Raw genomic sequence first — 12,402 nt, forward strand, 5'->3', positions numbered from 1 at the left:
CACTTGATCGACCGCCAAAGGCTGGATTGTCTGGCTGCAGCTGTCTTGTGTGCGCGGGCTCTGGCAAGTTGGAGCTGGCTCTAGCCAGAGGTGGCAGTTGGGTGGGAAACGGGAGTTGTTTACAGAGCTGCGCATGCCTTTCTCCTGCAGCGCCCGCTGGAATGTCCTCTCAGCCCTGTTTTCCAGCCGCTTTCCAAGAACTCTTGTATTTAGCCACTTCCAAGAAGCAGCCAGGCATGGGTAAGAGCAGAAGAGGGGAACCGCCCCTTTTCCGGGGCTTATTTCACTGTGGAAAAACAGCTGATGCTGGGACAGGGAGTGGAAACACGGGGATGAGGCGAGATTTCCACAGGGCACAGAAAGAGTGCAGGGTTCTCTGCCTTTGCCCCAGACCCTCAATTGGCACCAGTGCCATCAGTCACTGATTTACATCAGCACAGGATCTGGGCCCATTTACCAGTGGTTAATTTTGCCCGTTTATCCTCTCTCCCCTCGTTCGTTTTCTCTCTTCCTTTCTCTCCAACTAAATTTCTTTTGCTTCCCTGGTTTTGCTCTCTCAGGTCTTGCCTACACTCAAGCCGTCCCCCTGCGGCTCTTCCAGGCTAGTTAAAGCAGCATAACCCCTAGCACGGCAGCTGTTCTAGTGGTAAGAAAGTGCCTTGGAGCAGTGTAGTTCATTTCCACACAGGAAGGAGCATTGCATGGAGAAAGCCAGTGGGATTTAGGCACCCAAGTCACCTAAGCTCATTTGAAAATGTCGCCGTTTGCCCACTTTGCAGTGGGGTGGGCAGCTGCCCAAGGAGCGAGGCAATGGAAAACGAGGCCTGGGCCGGGTAAACCTTGCACCGTGCTTTGGGTAATATTTATCTTGCCCTTCAGTAGTGCCTTTTGTCTGAGGCTCTCAAAGCCCTTTACAAGCAGAGGGCTGGTTTAATGTGTCTCACATCCATGTTACCCCATTGATGTCAATGGAATTACTCCACTTTTACCCCAGCATAGGTGAGAAAAGAATTGGGCCCCTAATGCCTCCCAGTGAGGTCAGATCATCCTCCCTGTTTTGTAGGTGGGGAAACTGAGGCACGGAGTGGGTCCATGACTTGCCCATGGTCATAGAGCAAAGCAGTGGCAAAGCTGGGAGTGTCCAGGCTCTCTCCTGACGATGTCACGGCTCCTCTGTGACGTCCTGTTTGGATCATACCTCTTTCCAGCGCCCTGTCCCTAAATCCAACACAGTCCCTGCTTGTGCTGCTCCACGGCAAAGCCAAAGAGTCTCAGATGTTTTCCATGCAAAGGGCTTGAGGGCTTGGCAGGCGGCAGCTGGAAGGGGCAGGTGTGGGGCAAGGCACCAAGCTGGGATTTTCAGCGGCATGGAATTTTCCTTTGGCCTGCCGTGGCCGGAGAGGGGGAGTTGGGATGACGTCCAGGGACAATTGGCAGCTGTCGAATCTCTGGGCGTGGCACGGTCACTGGGTGACCTGTGGCTATTCAGCAGGTGATTTGGCCTCACCTGGAGATGCACAGCCAAGCAGCGCTCGGAGTAGGACAGCAGGTAGCCTGCAATTCATTGGATTAAGGGCTGGTCTAATGGTAAACGCAAAGTTGTAACAGTTTGACTGAGGCCTGGTGGAGCTGACACACAGATTTTTGCCCTAGTCTAACTATGTCAGTTAGGGGTGTGATTTTCACTGACAGTTACACCAGTACAACTCCTGGTGCGAACACAGTGTTGCTGGTATAAAGGTGCCCTATAACATATCAGTATAGCTTAGTCCTCTCCCCCAAGAGCTCTTCTGTTTTGGCCTGGTCTACACTGGGGTGGGGGGATCGATCTAAGATACGAAACTTCAGCTATGAGAATAGCGTAGCTGAAGTCGACGTATCTTCGATCGACTTACCTCCCATCCTCACGGTGCAGGATCGACGGCTGCAGCTCCCCCGTCGACTCTGCTTCTGCCTCTCGCGCTGGTAGAGTCCCGGAGTCCACGGGAACGCGATGGGGGGTGGATTTATCCCCGATAGATCGATCGCTACCCACATGTTTATACTAGTACAACTGCACCAACACCGCGGAGGACTGTACAGTACCGCTTTCCTTACACCGAGCTAGCTACACCCTTGTGTGTATAGACCAGGCCTGTAGGCCTGATTCTAAACCCACTGAAGTGAAACCGATGCAACCCTGTGCACGGATGTCTTGAATTGGTTTTCAGTCTGGCTTGTTGCCATTCAGCTCACCTGGATACATTTACAGACACAAGCTAAAGCTATGCTCTGGTTCAAAAAGGAATTAATTCAGGGAAGGCCTGTGGTAATACAAGGCAGGTAAGATGATTACAGCTGCCCCTCTGGTTTGATAGTCTATGACATGTTACTACGTACCACGCTTATCGCCGGAGTCTCTGAGCTCCTTCCAGGCGTGCGTTACGCAACGTGACTGCACATCTCTCACGTGTTGTTTGCTCTCTCATCCTCTCCCCAGAGACAGAGAAAGCAAGAGAATCTACGAAACGGAGGGAACGGAGTTTAAATGGCTTGAAATAGCCAGGCACAAATATGCACCCATTTCAACTGCATGGTTTTTACACTGATTTCCGTTAATTCAGTGCCACCTCCACCTGTAGGAAATAACAGAGAGCCCCTTTCTGTGGAAAGAAATGTGGGAATTGTCTGTGCTCCAGTTAGAAGGTGCTGGATTCCCTGCGTTCGATTACTCCACAGGGCACCAGGCAGTAGTGTAAGCTGCTGCCCTCCTAGTATCGTTCATCTCTGCCCTTGCACGAGAAAGGGGGAGCTCAGCCTCTGTTTGCCATCCAAGAGGCCAGCGAGGGAGGGCAGTTCGTGCGGAGGGTAGTGGTGGTTTTGGGGAAGTGGGAATCCAGCTGAGACATCCCCTGCTCCAAAACTCATCGCAGCTAAGAGGGGGACAGCTTTAAAGCTCCAGCCTCGCTCCTCGCCTTGTCTCTCGGGAGCCTCCTCGGCCCACTCATGGGACGGGGGAATCTGGCTGCACAGGACAGACGTGCTGCCTTATCCACACAGCAGCTGGCCGTGTTTATGTGCCCTTGTGCTTGCGGCTCAGGGAACAGGGTGAACGTCAGGAGCTGCTCAGACTGGTCGGGTTCATGGAAACCGTCCCGCCCTTCCAGGGCCTGTCGCCGTTGTTTATCCCAGGCTGCTGAGAGGGAACCTACGTGCAGAGTGTTGTCTTCCCAGGCGGGGCGCTAGGGAGGGACTAGCGAGAACACGATCTCCTGGCTCACTGTGCACAGCACAGCCTGTTCCCAGTGGGGTTTACGAATCGGAGCCGTCTGCCCCAGCCTTGGGATCTCAGCCCCTGCCCCCTGGGGCCACCTCCTCCCAACTATCTGCCTCGAGATCGCGCCCCATCCCTGCCAGGTCACCTCACCTACTCCTGGTCCCAAGCACGCCCAGAACTGGTTTGTTATTGTCAGCACACTGGTTGTTATTGTAGGGTCACTTGTGAGCAGTGATCAGCACACTGGTTTGTTATTGTAGGGTCACTTGTGAGCAGTGATCAGCACACTCTGGTTTGTTATTGTAGGGTCTCTTATGAGCAGTGATCAGCACACTCTGGTTGTTATTGTAGGGTCACTTGTGAGCACAGACACATGCTGGTTGTTATTGTAGGGTCACTTGTGAGCAGTGATCAGCACACTCTGGTTGTTATTATAGGGTCACCTGTGAGCAGTGATCAGCACACTCTGGTTTGTTATTGTAGGGTCTCTTATGAGCAGTGATCAGCACACTCTGGTTGTTATTGTAGGGTCACTTGTGAGCAGTGATCAGCGCACGCTGGTTGTTATTGTAGGGTCACTTGTGAGCAGTGATCAGCACACTCTGGTTGTTATTGTAGGGTCACTTGTGAGCAGTGATCAGCGCACGCTGGTTGTTATTGTAGGGTCACTTGTGAGCAGTGATCAGCGCACTCTGGTTTGTTATTGTAGGGTCTCTTATGAGCAGTGATCAGCACATGCTGGTTGTTATTGTAGGGTCACTTGTGAGCAGTGATCAGCACACTCTGGTTGTTATTGTAGGGTCACTTGTGAGCAGTGATCAGCACACTCTGGTTGTTATTGTAGGGTTGCTCATGCTCAATGACCTGCTCCCGCCAGTTGGCTGTAGTGTGAGATGTGATAACACTTCCCAGCATGCTCCAGCCCAGCCATTTGCGCTGAAGAGACGCCGCTTTCATTCCTTTCCCCTCAATGCCCATACAGCCAGCCCGGTAATTACACCATCCCCATCCTACTGTCACGTCCCTGATGGCAGGCAGTTTATGGGCATTTGGAGCCCTCCCTGATGCTGGAAGCAGGCAGCCGGGGGGATGAGTTCTGTGGCCAGCGGTGTTGGTGCATTGGTGACACCACCGACAATCACTTCCCACAGGACGGGGACAGGAAAAGCCCAGTGACCTCGACCCCCGCGGAGCCGGCTGAGGCCAAGGCAGCACTGTCCATTGAGGGTCGGGTTGGCATCTGCAGCCCGTCTCCCTAGGTGAAGCAGGGCACTGCCCCTTCAGAACCTGCCTGGGGGAGACCAGCTAGGAAACCCCACAGAGGGGCAGGGAAGGGGGTTGTAAACTCAGCGGGGGTTGCTCTCCCTTCTGGGCCAGTGCTGGTCCCAAGGGGTGCTGTGCAGTAGGATGGCTGGCTTGAGGCACCCTTGCTCCATCACTGCTGACCTCAGTGCCCCGGCTGGGCCCTAGACGGTTCTGCCTGACAGGTGGCAGCACCTCCCTATGGAAGGCCACAACCCTGCAGTGTCTTGACCTTTGGCCTTCAGGCTCAGCTGGACCCATGTGCGATTTGAAACCTCTCGTGCGGCTGAGGCTGTTTTCCAGGGTGGAGCGGGCACTGGGGTGTAAATGTGAATGTTTTCACTTGCAATCACGCCCTCAGCTCTGTCCTGGGCATCCCCCTGCCCTGGATGCTAGCGCTGCTTGGGCAGGCCAATCTGTGCTTCACCCACTCCGGGCTCTCCTTGCCCCAGCTGGACGTGATCACAAGCACCCAGGGACTGGAAGCTGCTGTCGACAGCAGACGTATCTTTTGCTCAGGTACTGGGCAGGTTGCCCTGCACGTGCTGAACCAGGCCAGTCCCACCTTGCTGGCACCAGTGGAGCTGACACCAGCCCCAGGCTGTTTGCAGGTTCTTTTTGTTCGAGTGCTGGGCTGCTAGGAATGACACCATGTAACAAGAGATTATTATCGGAGGCTCTTGCCCCAGGGGCGGGGGTGTGTGTGTCAGCACTGAAAGGTGGCGGGGGCAATTGGAAAGTGTTTGCACATGGATTACCTTGTCCCTGCGCGTGTGGTGCTGCAGTCAGACAGGTGCACTGTGGGGTTGGCTTATTTCTGCCAATTAATGGAAGTGTCAGGTGTTAACGGCTTCTGGAAGGCAGGTACCGTGCCACATGGGACCTCCAGGCTGATCTGATATAGACAGGAAGCAAGGTATGCTGGACTGCATCGGCTACGGGTTTGATCCGGCGGGCTAACCACCGTCGAGTGTTTTTGTAGGCATCTTGGCAAAGACACTAGGCTCTTGGCCATCTGGAAGCAGAGCCAGAGTGGGCTCAGAGGGGTAGCCACTGGGGATGCAGGGTCTGCCCCAAAGAGATGCCTTGACACCTGGCAACGCTCTGGCCTCTTTGGCCTGTGGAGATATCTGAAGGCCTGTCTACAGACACGTAGGCCCTGTTCACACCAGCCCAGAGCGCTGCACTTGATCAATTCCTTGCCATTGCGGGGCCTCGAGGGTTGGTTTAACTCGGTCTCCTCCATTCTCCGCCTGTGGCACACTACAGCTGTGTCTCCTGAGGGCTGTGAGACTTTGATCTCATCCGGGTAGTCTGGCTTGGGTGGTGTCTGGTGGACCATAATGTGGAGGAGGTCAGACTGGACAATCTGACCGCAGACTCTCAGATGATATGACTAAGGGCTACCTGGGGCACAGGGGGAGAGAGGAGGCGTGATGGGGTAGGTACCATTTCTCAGTGGTCCTTGTTATTCCCAGACCAGCTCGCCCCTAGGAGAATAAATGGGGCTGCACCGGCACAGTGCCATGAGGAAAGGGGCTTGCAGCCGGTTAGGCCAGGATCTCCTAGCCCCTTGCTGTGGGACGGGGCTGCTTGCGGCTGCCTGGCCCTACTGCAGCCTGTTTCAAGTCCCCGAGCCCCAGGCCTCGAGGAACCTGATCTGGTTACAGCCCAAGGATGCTTCCCAGCTGGGATGGCCACGGAGGCAGATCCCATACGGGCCTTCCTGTTAGAGATTGGCAAAAAAAATGAAATTAAAAAAAAACGGCAAAAAATCCAGACACGGCGACACTGAAACGTTTCACAAATTGGCACCAGTTTCATCGAATTGTTCATGTAACACCCTCCCCCCTTCCAAAAAAAACCCCAACAAAATCAACCTCCCTCCAAAAAAATTCCGAAAGAGGCCGGCCATCTTGATTTTCTTGACTTTCTCTTTGAAATTGATTTCAATTTTATTTTTCAAACATTAAAAAAGCTCCTGGATAGACTCCCAGATTCCGAGGCCAGAAGAGACCACTGTGATCATTTCATCTGCCCTGCTGGCTAACACCCGCCACAGACCTGCCCCGAAAGAATCCCTAATAAACGGCTCAAAACTCAACACGCACCATTTCATTTGGAGTTGTACAAAATGCTTCGTTTGACTTGAAGCTATTTTTCCCCCCAACTTTTCTATTTGCCATAAAAAAATTTGGGGGAAAAAAATCTCGTTTTCACATTAACACCAAAGAATTCCACCTCCCTCAATTCCTCCCCCTCCACACTTTTCAGAAGTGCTCGTCAGCTGAAAAAGCAGCTACAGACACAGCTCTTCTTCCAGGGCACCCTGGACCACAATTATAGCCCAGTCCCATGGCGGTGACTTCCAGGAGCGGCGCCAGGGTTTTTGGTGCCCTAGGCGGGGGTCCTTCCGCGCTCCTGGTCAGCAGCAATTCTGCGGTGGGGGGGTCCTTCCGCAGCTCCCGGTCTTCTGGGCACTTTGGCGGCGGGTCCCAGAGCGAGTGAAGGACCCACCGCAGAATAGCTGCCAAAGAGCTGGAGCACGGAAGGACCCCCTGCTGCTGAATTGCCTCCGAGGGTGGCAAAATGCCAGCCCCCAAATCCTGGTGCTCTAGGCGACCCTGGTGACTTCTCTAGTCAACTCCACCACAGAGCCAGCCCCGTTTCTCCATGTGTTGTTTCCACATGTACTGCTGAGGTGCTTTGCACAGGAAAGAACATGTTGTTCTGGATGGAACTTTACTTCGCCTTCCGGAGGAAGCCAGCTCTGCAGCACAGACCAGGAAGCGGCTTGTGGGCTCGTGATGCAAGGTGCTGTGTGGGCAGAAATGGGTTTCTGTGCTGAGATCTGGCATTTCAGATCGCTTGCGCGGAGACTGGGCCAGAAGAAATCAGAGGTGAAGAGGGTGGGGAGGCAGAGTGGACGGACCCTATTGTCGTCTTGGCAGATGGCCTAATGCCTCTAATGGTATAGTTAGTTCAGTGACGGATGCCTTGGGGAAAAAATCGTATACAGATATGAAGTTAGAGTATTGTGATAGCTAAGTATCTTCCTAAGCATTCATTTGCCTGTCAACCAGAAAAGTTTGAAGGATTAGCCCTTTGTTTCTGTACTGGGGACTGACTGGATACCTATCTATTACTAAGGTCTTAGCATCCATGATCTCCTGTAGCAGAGAGTTCCACAGATTAACTATGTAGCTAAGGTTTTTCCTTGTATCAGTTTTAAGGGTATTGCCTTTTAGTTCCACAGCAGGCTTCCTGGTGAGGATTCAAACCCAGGCTCCAGATGAAGAGAAGCATGAATGGGGGAGAGGGAGATCTTTCTTCTGGGCCACACCAGTTGGCATCATTTGCCCTGGTTTATACCTCTCACCAGGCCTCTTCCTGGCAAAATAGCCACAAGGACAGTGACAGGACAAGCTTCACCCACCAAACTTATTTCACACAGGTCACCTAATGGCCTTCAGGTGGGAATGAGGTTACCAGTTGCTTCCAGGTTAATTCCCATCATTACCAACCCAGGCTGGATTTGACTAGCAAGCTGAGGGGCCAGATCCCCAGCCAGTGTAAATCGGCCATAGCTTCATGGAAGTCAGTGGGCAAGATTTTTAGCTGGTGTTAATTGCTAGGACTCCATTGCAAATATGATGAGTTAGATCACCTGGTGATCAGGCCTCGGGAGATGCGACCTTTAAAAGTCTCTGCAACCCACTAGAAATGCCAAGGGCTACGAAAGACTCCTGGTAGACAGCTCCTCCGCAGCCCCCATCCATCACCCCACCCCCTACAAGAGCTTGGGTTGCACTTGGGACGTTGCTCCCCTTTCATTTGTTACATAATGTAATTGCAGCTCGCCTCCCTCCCTCACTAACTTTTGGGGCAACTCCCCCAAGGCAGCAAGGCTGGGTGAAAGTAATGAGCAGTTAGGAGAGTGAAGCAGTGAATGCACACGCACCAACCCCCCCCCCCCCCCCCCGCCCCGAGTCTGGCTGTGCGTACCTGGGGCACCTACTGCTTGTTAACGTCACTCGCTGCTTGTAATTCACAGGCACTTTGACGCCTCTGTGGCTGAGACAGAACATCCTGTGCTGCACCATTTCACCCTCCAGCTACCTCTCCCAGGGCCAAGGAGCAGAGGAGGGGAGCTGGCACAGACCGCAGGGGCATTTACTCCTGGCAGCCCTTTATCTAATGGAATGGGACAGGTTGGTGCTGGATTCACTCTGGATCAGAACCAGTGCTAGGCATAAGTAGATTCATCAATTGCTTATAGCCCTGACTAGCTCTATTAATTATTAGTGTGTGTGGATCCCCAGATATTCCTGCTTCGGCCCCCAAAGGATTAACACCGGCGCTGCTCTGGATCCCTTGTATATTATGATTTTTCTGTTTTCTTTCTTTCTTTCTTTCTTTCTTTCTTTCTTTCTTTCTTTCTTTCTTTCTTTCTTTCTTTCTTTCTTTCTTTCCCATTTGTGAATGCCCATCAGAACCTCAGCATTCCAGTCGGCTAACCCTATTCCACCTTTCCAGAACGCAGATTCATCCTGCTTAGCGTGGAGCTATGACAGGGCTTTCCATCGTCCAAGCCCTCTGCGAGCATTACCCGGCAAAGCCACTCAGCCAGTGTGATCATGCTGTCAGTGCTTCTGCAGAGGATCTCGAAGTGCTGGAGGAACCTTCTTTAATTAGGCCTTGCAATATATCAGTGAGGTGCAGTAGAGTTGTTAACATTGTCCCCAACTTACCGATGGGGAAAGAGCATGAGTGTACGCACGTGTGTGCATGTGGGTATGCATAGGAGTGTGTGTGTATGTGTGTGGGTACACATGTGCATGTTTATGGGGGGGGGCGGGGGGCTGTATACATTTTGTTAGGATATAGATATTCAAGCCTGTCTGTAAAGGCCTATACTTCAAGAATTTAGATATATGTTTATCATTTAGCTAGTTATAGAGGTATACAAGAAAGAATCCGTGTAAGAGCCTTCTTTCACTCGATTTAAGCTTGCCGGAAGTTTACCCCAATAAACATTGAATGGTTTGCACCTTCAGACTTCGGGTATTGTTGCTCTCTGTTCATGCGAGAAGGACCAGGGAAGTGAGAGAGCGAAGGAATATGCTCTCTAACACGTGTGTACATGATTATGCGTGCATGGGTGGGGCTGTGTATGTACGTGTATGTGTGTGCACAGGAGCGCGTTGGTGTATGTGCACGCCAGTGTGTGTGTGTCTGTGTGTGCAGATACACGTGTGTGCATGTTTATGTGGGTACAGTATGTGCACACGCACATGTGTGTGTACGTGCCTGTGTGTGCGCGCGTCTGTGTGTGTGTTTGCACATCCGCAAGCCCCCATGTCATCGGCCTCCCGAGGGCCGAACAGCAAATGTTCCTTGCTGATAACCACTTTCCCAGCTGCACTCAGGAGACCTGGTGGCCGAAGTAGGAGGAACCATTCCAGGCTGGCTGCAAATTCTCAAAGCCACCTGCCAGCCCTTTGTGATGAGTGAGGTGAGGGAGTAATTGCCTGACAGAAATGATCAGGGACAGACACCTGGCTGAGCAGGAAGGCTGGGAAATTGTTCCTCTCCCCAGCGCTGCATGTCCCACTTGTCATGAGTCAGTCAGGCACTGTAATAACCTGTGGAGAGGGAAGCTTTGATACCCCCCAGCCCCCTGGGTGCTGGATTAACCCGCAGAGCGCTGGGCTCAGCAGCCTCCAGCCTATTCTGAATCACGTGCTGATACCCATGGCTGGGGTGACCAGACAGCAAATGTGAAAAATCGGGACAGGGGGTGGGGGTAACAGGAGCCTATATAAGAAAAAGACCCAAAAAGCAGGATGATCCCTATAAAATTGAGACATCTGGTCACCCTACATGGCCCCCTGGGAGCAGAGAATTGTTGCAGCCCATGTGCTCCAGCCACACCCCAAGCCACCCCCTACGCTGGGGGGGGTGGTGCAGGACCCTTATGCTAATGGATCCACACTGGCCGGGGAGGCGCAGGGGGGATTCTCAGGGGGGCATCCTCACCCGCTCTCAAGGGGGCCCTCACGCCGCCAGAGAAGCCAAGAGGGGCCTGGCTGTGTCTGAGAACAGGGCCCAGAATGTAACCAGAGAATCAGGCCCTGTGGTGTGACTCAGAATCGGGCCCTTGTGTCTCCAGGGCTGTCCCTGTCACCAGCCTGTGTCTCCCTGCACAAAGATGATGTCCCAGGTAGGCCGCTGGAGTCCCGGTCCCACTCCCGCCCAGGCCCTGTCTGTTCACGTGCTGCCAGCTGCCCTCCCTCGGAGCCAGTTACATAACCATGGGATTATTCCCCACCCCTGCAGCGGCATGGATTTCACAGCCTATGACTCAGTGCGAAAGGAAAACATCTCCTAGGACTTTCTCCGAAAGACCAACAGGCCAGATTCGGCCCCTTTTTCTCCTGCCCTCTTTGCCCACAACGAGGTTTTTTTTCGTTTCACCTGGGGGCTGGAGCTTGTGAAGCAGATCTGGGTGGATGCAGCCCAGTGCAGCTGGGTACGGGGCCATGCCGGGTACCCATGAGGCTGACCCCTTCAGCCCGGCAGGGAGAGCTGGAGGTAGGGACGGTGACGGGGGTTGGAATTGGTCAGTCTGTGGCAACTGAAACGTTCTGCGCAACGGAGCCGATTGCCATGAAATTCTGCCAGAAAATGGACAGGTTTCTGGTGGAGCTGATTCCCTGCCTTAGGGTGACCAGATGTCCCAATTTTATAGGGACAGTCCTGATTTTGGGGTCTTTTTCTTATATAGATTCCTATTATCCCCCATCCCCTGTCCCGATTTTTGACACTTGCTGTTTGGTCACGCTACCCTGCCTGCTCCTCTGGCTGGGAACCTGGAGGCCCTGAGAGTACGACTACACAGGATAAAAAAACCCATGGCTGGCCAGCAAGGATGGAGGGTCCCAGAACTCGGGTTCCCAGCCCAAGCCTGAACGTCTACACAGCAATTTTTAGCCCTAGAGCCAGAGTCAGCTGACGCAGGCCAGACATGGCTGTGCTGCGGGTCTTTTATCCCTGTGTAGATGCACCCTGTGAATCCTGGCTCCCAGCTCCTCAAAGTCCCAGACTCCGAGGGCTCCAGTTACCCTGTCTCTGAGGGAACCCGCCATGTGACTGTCCCTGTTCTGTCAGATGGAAGGGCCCACTGCTAGGCGCTTACCTGCCAGCTTACCCCGCAGTCTAACGAGTGCATCTGGGCCCAATTAAGCCTCCAGACTGGCCCAACTGCCTGACTGGCTGAGGGGATCAGCACACCTGCTCTTAAGAGCAGCAGCAGGAGGGTGCTGGCTGTTTAAAATATTTGTAGTAGCTTCTGGCTTTGGCCCAGTCCTGTTCCTGCCTTCTCAGATTCTAGGTAACCTGGTTTGGCCCCTCTCAGTTCTGATTTCTGGTTCTGGCTTGGCCTTAACCCTCAGTCTTGTTTCCCTGCCCTGGATGCCTGCTCTGACCACTAGGTGAGACCCCCCTCCGCCTCCCAGCCCCTGCTTCCTAGTCAAAATGGGTGAAGAACTTTGAAATTGTTGGTGTTTGTTCCAAATAGGAATGAAACCAAGTTTTGAAATCTCAAAATCTGATGGAATTGCTGTTCCTTACCCAGCTCTAATTCATGTCGGGGGGAGTAGTTCCATAAATTAACCTCAGTAATCCTCTGCCTCAGTTAGTTCCCCAGGTTAATATCATGAATAGCATGTGGCCAGGAGTTCCACGGGTTGTTTATGCTGTCTCCCCATATCCAGTCATTGTTACTCTCCCTCTAGCTGCTGTCACTGCAGAGTCTGTTCCTCTTCCTGTAACACGGGATTCAA

The sequence above is a fragment of the Gopherus evgoodei genome, chromosome 24 (assembly GCF_007399415.2).
Source record: "Gopherus evgoodei ecotype Sinaloan lineage chromosome 24, rGopEvg1_v1.p, whole genome shotgun sequence".
NCBI lineage: Eukaryota > Metazoa > Chordata > Testudines > Testudinidae > Gopherus > Gopherus evgoodei.